Source organism: Orycteropus afer, unplaced genomic scaffold (genome assembly GCF_000298275.1).
Source record: "Orycteropus afer afer isolate SDZICR_OR568_19922 unplaced genomic scaffold, OryAfe1.0 scaffold00727, whole genome shotgun sequence".
Classification (NCBI taxonomy): domain Eukaryota; kingdom Metazoa; phylum Chordata; class Mammalia; order Tubulidentata; family Orycteropodidae; genus Orycteropus; species Orycteropus afer.
Window position 1 is genome coordinate 61,080 of NW_006922314.1, and position 11,075 is coordinate 72,154.

General features: G+C 39.5%; 1 pseudogene; it reads right to left on the reverse strand.

Moving 5' to 3' along the window:
• The window catches only part of LOC103211366, a 95,106-nt pseudogene that overhangs the window by 8,149 nt on the left and 75,882 nt on the right, over nt 1-11,075 (reverse strand).

Consider the following 11,075-nt stretch of genomic DNA (forward strand, 5'->3'; position numbering starts at 1 on the left):
GTGCTCCTCTATTCACTAGTTGACAGCACTTATACACTCACCACCTGTCTCCTTTCCTTTGTCGGCCTCTCATATGTCCTTGCTAACCCTAGAAAACAGAGCCTGTTCTTAGGTCCCTGGAATCCAAATGAGAATGCTATCACTTTAAAATCCAAAATTATCGCCACTTGTAAACATTTAAAATGGCTACACCCCTGGTCACTTTAAATATCCAAAATGGCTGCCACATGTAAACAATCAAAATAGCAGCGCCCTCCAGAAAGCAGAAAGTCCATAGCTCAGTTTGTCTCCCTCATTATTGTTTATCTTCCTAGTCATAGTCCATCAGAGCAGTTGTCCCTGCAGTTCTTGGTAAGCAGGACTGATCTTTAGGTCAATTCTCAGGTCCTAACAAACACCACTAGGAAATATTCAGGCTGTTGGTCTCCTCAGAGTAGCTGACAGTCTACTGCTCTGACTGTTTCTGTACTCAAACTGTTTTCATTCAGGTTTTTCCACTAGTTGGTGCCTAATTCACTTCTGTATAGTTTCTTTCAAAGCTCAGGGTTCCAGACGTATCTTCTGTATCTCTGTCAACTGGTTTTTCTTTTCTTTGTTGAAGAAAGTTTTCAACAAAGAAGGTGTCACTTGTCTGCCTATTCCCCCTCCAGAAAACATCTTAAAGGACACATTAGTAAGTTCAAAGGCATCCTGACTGAATCAGTTAATTCAATGTGGCAGTGATGACAAGACAAGTTTATACAGAAGTACAGATTATATGTTCTGGGGGTTTCAGCACATGTGAATGGTGGCTTGTATGTTGCTATGACACTGAGAGCTATGTCCCTGGTGTTTCAGAAGCCAACATCGTCACCCTTGGCTTCAGTGGAGCTTCCAAACTAAGACAATCTTGGTGATCTACTTCCAAAAATTAGTAAAAATGTACCCATCAGAGTTGAACACTGTCTTATTTCTCTATTGCTACTATAATAGAAATACCATAAGTGGATGGCTTTAACAAACAGGTATTAATTGTTTTACAGTTTGGGGAGCTGTAAGTCCTAATTAAGAGTGTTCTAGGAGCAGGGTAAAGGTCCTCAAACTTGAGTGTCAGCTCTGCCTCTTATTCCAGGCTCACTGGAGCTGAAGACTTCTGCGTCATCCAATTGGATGGTAAGGCTGATGAATCCCAGAGTGGTAGGTAAAATGGCACAATCCCAAGATCAACAGACCACATGGCAGGCCACTGGATCAAGTCCATGAACTAGAGATGAAGACTCAGCCAAATTCAGAATCCAAATATGTCAAAAAGCTACAGATCTTTCCCAAAGCTTCTCCATTTATATAGTAGAAGCAGACCATTCCCTGAATGTAACTTCCTTTCAACTGCTTAGCTTTTCATAGCAGATTCTACTATGGAAAATAACTACAATGCCATCAGTGGAATAACTACATCCAATTGCCACACCACTCAAAACCACTGCTCAGCCAAATTGACAGAGAGCCATAACTACCACAAACATTTTACAGTGCTGGAAGGAGAGCCCCTAGATTACACTCAAAATATACAATGGTTACACAATGCACTCAAGCACGCCAATGACCATGAATAGAGAAATATAGAGTAATGTTCCATTCTGTTGTAGATGGGTCTCAGTGAGTCAGTGCCAACTTAACAGCAGCTAAGAACAACAACAACAATAACCAATAATCAATTCATGACAGATTATATAAAGGTTAGCTATGTCCTCGTGCCCTTTTTAGGAAGACCAGGAATCTAATCATAAGCAGTAATGCTTCTGTTATAGAGAAGTTTACGTATGTTACTTAAAATGCTTCAAATTATCACCTGTATTTTGTCTATTTCTTCTACCACAGACTGAATCAATACAATATCATATTTGCTTGGATTAATGTTAAGCATTGGATATATCACGTTGTTATGGATTAAACTGAATCCCCAAAAGAGACATCTTAAAGTTTTGAACCTTATATTGGTGCTTATGACCCTATTTATAATGTGTAGAATAGAAGCATGTGCCCATAAACAGTTAAGTTAAAGAAGTCATACTGCAAAGGAGACAAGAGACATACTCTGCTCAATTCCCCTTTAACAAAGATCCCAGAAACCAAAAAAAAAAAAAAAAAAAAAAAAAAAGATACAGATGATGATAATCTGGAACTCTGAATATGGAATGAAAGAATAAAGAATTACATTAAACTCTGATTGGAAAAGAAATAGAAAACAATGAGAGAACAAACACCTGACACAGTGTATATGTTTTAAGGTACAAAAGGCAACACACATGAGTGAAGAGAAGTCAACTTTATGGAATCCCCAAAAAGAGAGACACAGTGTAAAGATACTGGCAGTAAAACAAGGCAAGTAGAACACGAGCTAGATTTAGGACAGAGAAAGTACAGAGAAGCAGAGGAGTTTTAAAAAAGAAAAACAAAAAGAAGTAAGGCATGAAACATAGTGCCTAATGCACTTGACAGCTAACCAGAAGGCTTGCGGTTCAAACCCACCAGCTACTCTTCAGAAGGAAGGTTGGGCAATCTACTTCTGAAGTGATACTGCCTTGGAAACCCAAGAAGGGCTTGCTATGAGTTGGGTCTGACTCCATGGCAGCTGACCACAGAAGAGAGAAGGAGTCAGCAATTAGAGTTAAAACTACTCATTAAGTAGTTGCCCGTAGTCATTTGTGTAGGGGATCCACATGAAGGCGAAGATACTGGAGCCCAAATGGCTGTTCTTCTCTTGCTTGAGTCAAAGCAGGAACCAGATAATCAATTGTACTCACTGAGAAATGAAAGGGACCCATGCCATTGAATGGCAAACACAGAGGTACATTATCTAATTTCACCCCATATTCACCTTCCCAGTGACTAGGGGTAAGGCCTTCTCACCACTACCAACCCAGTGGCTAAGGACACCAACCTGGCATCCCCTCTGCCACCCAGTTTGCTAGAATTCTTCCCTCACCCCTCCATCAGTCACATCACATCTGGTTTTTCCCTCCCCACCCATTGATTCTTCCTCCTTTTTACCTATTTTCTCCCTCTTCCTCATTTCATTTATTGTATTCATTTTTTTCTCATTCTTACCATGTGCACTGCCCCATACAACAGGAGGCACACAATATGTCCCCACTTGTCAGTCACACCACCACACCTGCCATAAACTGCCCAGCCCAATGGGCAAGTGCCACCACCTGTTCTTGCACTTCTGCACCAATAACAGACAGTGGGCAACACATGCTCAGCCTATTCACAGCCTATAGTCAACAGAAGAAAGAAAATAAAGATTACAGCAGAAATAAATGAAACAGAAAAACAATGGAAAGACTCAAGGGTAAAATGTGATTCTTCAACAGGATTAATGAAATTGACAAACTGCTGGCAAATTTAACTAAGGAAAAGGAAGACAAGATGTGAGTAACACAAAAATAACAAATGCATCGAGTAATGTCACAACAGAAACAACCAAAATAAAAATGATAACAGAACACTATAAGGAACTCTACTCCAACATACCTGAAAATCTGGAAGAAATGCACAAATTTCTAAAAACACACAAGCCATTCAACCTAACACAAACTGAGGTAGAAAAATTGAACACCTCCCCAATAAAGAATAAACTGGACAGGTCTTTTATACAAAAGAAAGAAAGAAAACCTCTCAACAAAATTAAGTCCCAGCCCAGAGAGTTTCAATTAAGAATTCCACAAATCATTCAGAGAAGAGCTGACACCATTTCTATTAAAATTATGCCAGAACACAGAAAAGGATGGAATACCCCTGAATTAATTTTATGGAGACCTGATATCAAAACCAGGAAAGGATAGCACCTAAAAATAAAATTACAGATCACTATTCTTCAGAAACACAGATGAAAAAAATCCTCAACAAAATCACAGCCAACAGAATCTAATTTTAAAAATAAAAGTACAATAACATGAGAAGTGGAATTTATAGTATGTACACATGTATGGCTTCAAATTAGAAATAACAATTAATGTAGGCCACCATAAAAATAAAACAAAGCAAAAGACCCACATGGTCATATCAATTGATTCAGAATAAGTATTTGACAAAATTCAAAATACATTTCTAAAAAACGTTTGTAGTATAACAGGAAGAAAAGGGAATGATGTTGTTTACTGGTCTAGCTGTGAGGATTTTTTTTTTTTTTATGTTGGTTGATCTTCAATCCATACTGAAACTGTAGTCCCTTATCTTCGTCAGTAAGTGGTTCAAGTCTTCTTCACTTTCAGCAAGAAAGGTTGTATCATCTGCATATCACAGATCTTCCTCAATCCTGACAGCAAATTCTTCATACATTTTTTTTATTGTGCATTGGGTACAAATGTATACAGAAGATTTGTTTTACATTCAACAGTTAGTGCACATTTGATTTCAGGCCCTGATCATCATCCCCAATCATATAAAACTCTCCTCCCCTTTCTTCCCTATGAGTAATCCCTCCCTGTGTCCTTATCTATGCATTCCTGTCTGTCCAGCTTTCCAGCTGTGTGAATGCTGCCCCTCTAATGTCTCATGGCTGATTGATCAAAGGAGTGCATCTCCCTGGGGTTGGTGTACTACATGTAGATCTTCCTACTGTTGTGCTGAGAGCCAACCTACAGAAATGAGTTTATTTCTAAGTGCAAAGGATAACCTGGGGCCATAGTCTTGAGGGTTCCACCAGTCTCTATCTGACTTGTAATTTTGATCATTTTTGTATTTTGTTCCACATTTTTCCTCCCACTCTAACCAGGATCTCTACTTTTGAACCCTTTCCAGTGGTTAGCATTTAGCTTCTTAGATTATTATGCAGCTTGAATTGTGAAAGGATATAATCTTGATACACACTTTTTTAAAAATTTTAAGCCATGTAGTATCCTCTTGTTCTCTTCAAACGGTTGCTTCTTAGTCTATTTACAGATTTCACATAAGCACAATTAAATGTTCTGGAATTCCCATTCTTAGCAACATTATTCATAATTAATTTGTTTTCTACACAGCTGAATGTCTCTGCATAGGCAATAAAATACAGATATATCATCTTTCTGGTATTTTGTGGTTTAAGCCAGTATCTGTCTGACTTCAGCAATGATATCCCTAGTTCCATGTGCTCTTCTGAATCCAGCTTGAATTTCTGGCAGTTCTCTATTGACATACTGCCACATCGATTTTGAAACTATCTTTAGCAAAATTCTACTTCGTATGATGTAAGTGGTGTTGTTCATTATTTTCTGTATTCTTTGGTATCACTTTCTTTGGATTACGTATGATTAATCACCACTTCCGGTCAGTTAGCCCAGGTAGCTGTCTTCCAAATTCCTTGGCATACTTCAGTGAGCAAATCTAGCACTGGTTCTTTGAAATATTTCAGTTGGTATTCTATCAATTACTGGAACCATATCTTTAGTAAAGCTCAGACTTCTTTATTTAGTCATATCAGCTCTGGATCATACGCTACCTACCAAAATGTGTGAATGTTGACCAACTGTTTTCAGTACAGTGACTCTGTGTATTCCTTCCATCTTCATTTGATGCTTCCTGCATCATACAATATTTTGTCCACAGAATCCTTCATTAGTGCATTAGGTAGTTTTAATTTTTTCCTCACTTCTTTCAGCATGAGAAATGCCTATATGGTTCTTCCCTTTTAGTTTTCCAGCTCTGGGTCTTTACCCACTTTATTTAAATACATAACATTTTGTCTTCTTGAAGTACAATTTGAAATCTTCTGCTGAAGTCTTTCATTTAATCATTTCTTCCATTTCTTTTAGTTACTCTACAGAAACCTGCAGAAATGCAAGTTGGATTTAGAAGAGGATGTGGAATGAGGGGTATCACTGCGGCTGTAAAATGGATCATGTTGTTGTTGTTGTTATATGTTGTCGAGTCGGACCCAACACATAGTGACCCCTCCCTGGGTTTCCAAGACAGTATCACTAGGGAAGTAGATTGCTCCATCTTCCTTCCAAGGAGTGGTTGGTGGGTTTGAACTTCCAGCCTTCTGGTTAGCAGTCAAGTGCCTTAGGCATTATGCTACCAGAGCTCCCAAGATGGATAATAGCATCTGCAAAACACCATGTAACATGGATGAACTTGGAGGACATTATGCTGAGTGAAATAAGTCAACCACAAAAGGACAAATATTGTATTAGTCCATTATTGTAAAAGTCAAGAAAAGGTTTATCTATGGAAGAAAATTTTCATTGTTAAGTTATCAGGGGTGGGAGGGGAGGGGAGGGAACACTGTTAGATAGATAGATATAAGTATTGATTTGGGTGAAGAGAAGGGCAGTGTACCAAATATGAGTGATCAATATGGTGGCACTGAGGAACAGAAAGACATAGAGAGGTGCATGGGAGGTACAGACAACAAAGATGAACCATTTTGCACATACAGTACTGCATTGTCAGTGAAGGCAAACAGGGGCATATGGGTGGACAGATGGGTGGACAGGCTGAACTATTAGGTATGTCTATGAGGTGTGGAGTGTATCCAAGAACACATATAGGGCTGATAGAAAATGGTCCTATAAATTTATGTGAATGATCAGAATTCCCAGGTGTATAGTAGAGCTGACAAGGGGCAAGGTTGTAGTCACTGCTTGGTCACAGCCAGCTACCCAGAGGAACCTAGTAGTAGAACCTGTGGGCTTGGGACCATAATCACAGGGGACATCAAGCTCAATTGGCATAACATACTATACAAAACATTGTTCCATCTCCTATTTTGGCAAGTAGCAATTGGGATCTTGAAAGCTAGAAGCTGCCGTCTAGATGCAATGATGAGTCTCTCCTCATCCAGAGCAAAGAAGAATGAAGAAAACCAAAAATTAATGGAAACAACGAGTCCTAGCAACTGGTACACCATCCAATCTGCAGCCTATATGACTATGAGACCAGAAAACTAGATAGTGCCTGGCTACCACTGTCATCCACTTGGAAGGGGATCTATGTAGGAGATCCTTGGCAGAGAGGGAGAACAATGTGGAAAAAAATTCAAAATCATTTGGAGAAAAAAAAGGGGGGGGAAGGCAGGGACCAGGTTTGCTAGTCCGACAGAGCCTGGTGGAACCACTGAGACTATAGTCCCTAGATGCCCTTCAGGTATGGAATTGAACCTACACTTGTGGTTTCCAGCCAAACAAAAGACAGGTGTATGTTTTGAACATTTACCTGAGGTAGATACACTCTTTGCAGAGAACAATCATGGGAGAAAGAAGGGCTGCTTATGGATAGGGAGAAAGGTCAGGGGGCAGGAGTGCATGGAGGGTAGACACAGGGAAGAAGTAACTTTTGAGAGGAAGTGGGAGGGGAGCTGTTGCATTGTGGTAAATTGTGGTCAATGTCATGAGACAAAGTGTATGTGGATTGCTGTATGGAAAGTGAATTTTCTCTGTAAATTTTCACCCAAATCACAATTTAAAAAAAGTCAAAGATTTCATTTTACTTGGATACACAATCAACACCTATGGAAGCAGCAGTCAGGAGACCAAACAAGTGCATCATATGCATGTGAAAGTTGGACAATGAATAAAGAGTGAAAATGAGTTGATGCCTTTGAATTGTGTTGGAGAAGAACACTGAAAGTACTTGGACTGCCACAAGAATTAACAAATCTGTCCTAGAAGAAGTGCAGCCAGAATGCTCCTTGGAAGTTACTAATGGTTAAAGCATTTAAGTGCTAACCAAAAGGTTGACAGTTTGAACCCACCAGCTGCTCCATGGGAAGAAGAGGCAGTCTGCTTCTATAAATAAGTATAACCTTGGAAACTCTATGGGACAGTCCTATTCTATTGTTTAGTGTCCACATGAGTCCAAATCAGCTCAAAGGATTAAATGAGTCACTACAGATCTAGATGCTTGAAAAAGTCATACAGTCAATATAATATCATACTCACCTCTCAACCACAGCTAGGGGTTTCTTACTCCAGAGTACCTGGAAGACTCACCTCATAGCCAAGCCGGGAAGCCCGCTGCAGGAGGGTCTCACCAACACTCTTATTCACGATCAATCTTCGGGCCTCTGGTGGCACTGCATGCAATTGGGCTGTTTTTTGAGAAGTTAAGCATGGTACCTGCAAGGACTGGGAAGCTGGTAGAAACTGTTGTAAGTTTTTGAAGGACTTTTGTTCCCATTTGGTTGGTAACAAATCAAGGTCAAAAGTAGACTTTAGTTGTTTTCTGAACTTCTGGACAGTCACCTGTCATAAAAACAAGTAATACACACAATTAAGACAGAAACTTCAAACACATATCTCTGCCCAAGTTACAGTGGAGGAAAGCACTTTTTAACTTTTCTTTTTAGGAAGGTTCAGACATTGTATTAATTCTTAAGGCTGCCATCACAAAGTGACTTATGACAACAGAATCTTATTCTCTCATATTCTGGAGGCTAGAAGTCCAAAATCAAGAGTTACAATGTATAGCATAATTATTTCCATTCCAAAATGTAGAAACTAAAAGGAATATTAAAGACATGGATCTCAATCAAGTCCAAAACCCAGCAAGGCAAGTTCCAATAGTTTTAAGGCCTGAGAAGAATTATCTGTAATTCCATCCTCTGTCTTTGGCACTACTGGAACTGGTGATGCCACCCCCAAGCTTGCATACTCTGGGCCTGTGGTGGCAGTAGCAGCAGGGCCACTGTACTGAGTCACCTTCAGAGCCATTTCCCTTTTTCTTGAAGTATCACTTATCAGCCTGTTTCCTACCACAAGTTCAACAGCCTTTCTTTATTTTGTCTGTCTCCTTAAATCCAAATTGACAGAATTAGGTGACTGGCCTAATGCCTTTAGAAAATGATTGTCTAGCCACACTCTTGTCCCTCTTTCCTTTTATGCTTAACAAATCTTTCAATTTACTGCTTTTCTCTTACACATTTCTGTAAGCAACAACAACAAAAATGGCAATTCCCATATTTTGCTTAAAACTCTTTTCAGCTAAATACCAAAATGCACTGCTTACAAACTCAACTTTCCACATAACAGTGAATATAAAATTCTGTCTAGTTTTCTGGCATTTCGTAACATAAATCTCCTTTCCTTCATATCCAATCATACATTCCTCTTTTTCATCTGATGTCTCACAAAAAAACAGATTTATAGAACATTCTGTCCATAATAAATGTACTTTCTGAGATGATAAAAGCTTCATCTATAACACTCCTCACTTCCTTCTGAAACTCTCAAAAATACCACACATAATTAGCTTTAATGAACAAATTTCTCAATTTAGGAGATAGGAAGTCTGAATTCAGGACATCATTTTTTTGAGAAGCCTCACTTTGTCTTCTCTGAGAAAAGATTTTTATCTCTTTTTTGATGATCATCAAGTGGCATCTGTAGTTCTCCATTTATGCTCCCTTGCTTCTGTGCCTAAATTTCTCCTTTTACTGCTCCAAAGTGATTGGTTTATGACATATCCCACACCGATATCATCTCATTAATATAACAAAGAAAACTCTATGATCCGATGGAATTAATCCACAATTATGTTGTTTGGTACCACTAAGTCAATTTCAACTCACAGCGATCCTATGTACAACAAAAGAAAACAATGCCCAGTCCACCATCATCCTCACAAATCCTTATCTAATTTAGGATCTTCCTCTTTTTCGCTGACCCTCTAACTTTATCAAGCATGATGTTCTTCTCTAGGGACTAGTCCTTCCTGATAACACGATCAACGCGTAAGTGAAGTCTGACCATTCTTACTTCTACTTACAACCATTCTGGCTGTCCTTCTTCCAAAACAGCCTTGTTCATTCATCTGGCAGTCCATGGTACAGTCAATATTCTTTGTCAACACAATTCAAATGCATCAGTTCTTCAATTTTCACATTCACTGTCCAGGTTTCACATGCATATGAGGCATTGAAAAGACAATGGCTTGGGTCAAGGGCATCTTAGTCTTCAGAGTGACAACTTTGCTCTTTGATACTTTAAAGAGGTCTTTTGCAGTTGATTTACCAATATGTCATCTAATTTCTTTTTTTTTTTTTTTTAATTGTGATTTGGGTGAAAGTTTACAGAGCAAATTAACTTTCCATACAGAAGTTCACATACATGTTGTCTCATGACAGTGACAGTTTACCCCTATGTAACAACTCCCCTCCCACCTTCTCCTGATAGTTACCTTTTTCCTCTGTCCATCCCTCCGTGCACTCCTGCCCTCTGAACTGTCTCCCTGTGCATAAACAGCCCTTCTTTCTCCCATGATTGTTCTCTCCAAGGAAAGTATCTACCTCGGGTCCATGTTCAACTCATATGCCTGTCTTTTATTTGGCTAGAAGCCACAGGTGTGAGTTCAATTCCAGACCTGAAGAGCATCTAGGGACCATAGTCTCAGTGGTCTGCCAGGCTCTATCAGACCAGCAAACCTGGTCTCTTTTTTTTTCCAAATTATTTTGAGTTTTGTTCCATATTGTTCTCCATCTCTATCCAGGATCTCCCACATAGATTCCCCCCACCCCCAAGTATTTGACAGTGGCAGCCAGGCACCACCCAGTTCTTCTGGTCTCATACTCATGTAGGCTGAGGATGGCACGGTGCACCAGTCATGAGGACTAATTGTTTCCATGAATCTTGGGTTTACTTCATTCTTCTATACTAAATGACTCGATGACACTTAACAACAACAATCTATACTCTGGACGAGGAAAGACCCATCCCTGTATCTAGATGGCTGCTTGCAAGCTTTTAAGATCCCAGTCCCTAACTCACCAAAGTAGGACATGTAACAATGTTTTATGCAGTATGTTATGACAATTCAACTTGATGTCCCCTGCGACTATGGTCCTGAGCCCACAGGTTCAACTACTCAGTACCTGTGGGTAGCTGGCTGTGACCAAGAAGTGACTACAACTTTGTACCTTGTCAGCTCCACTATATCCCTCAGAGTTCATACAAAACATACAAATATACTTGCAGAACCATTGTCTGCCAACCCTATACATTGTCTTGGGTACACTCCCTGCTGCATAGACATACCTAATAGTTCAGCTTCCACCCATCTATCCAACTGCATATCCATGTTTGCCTTCACTGACAATGCAGTGCTATATGTGCAAA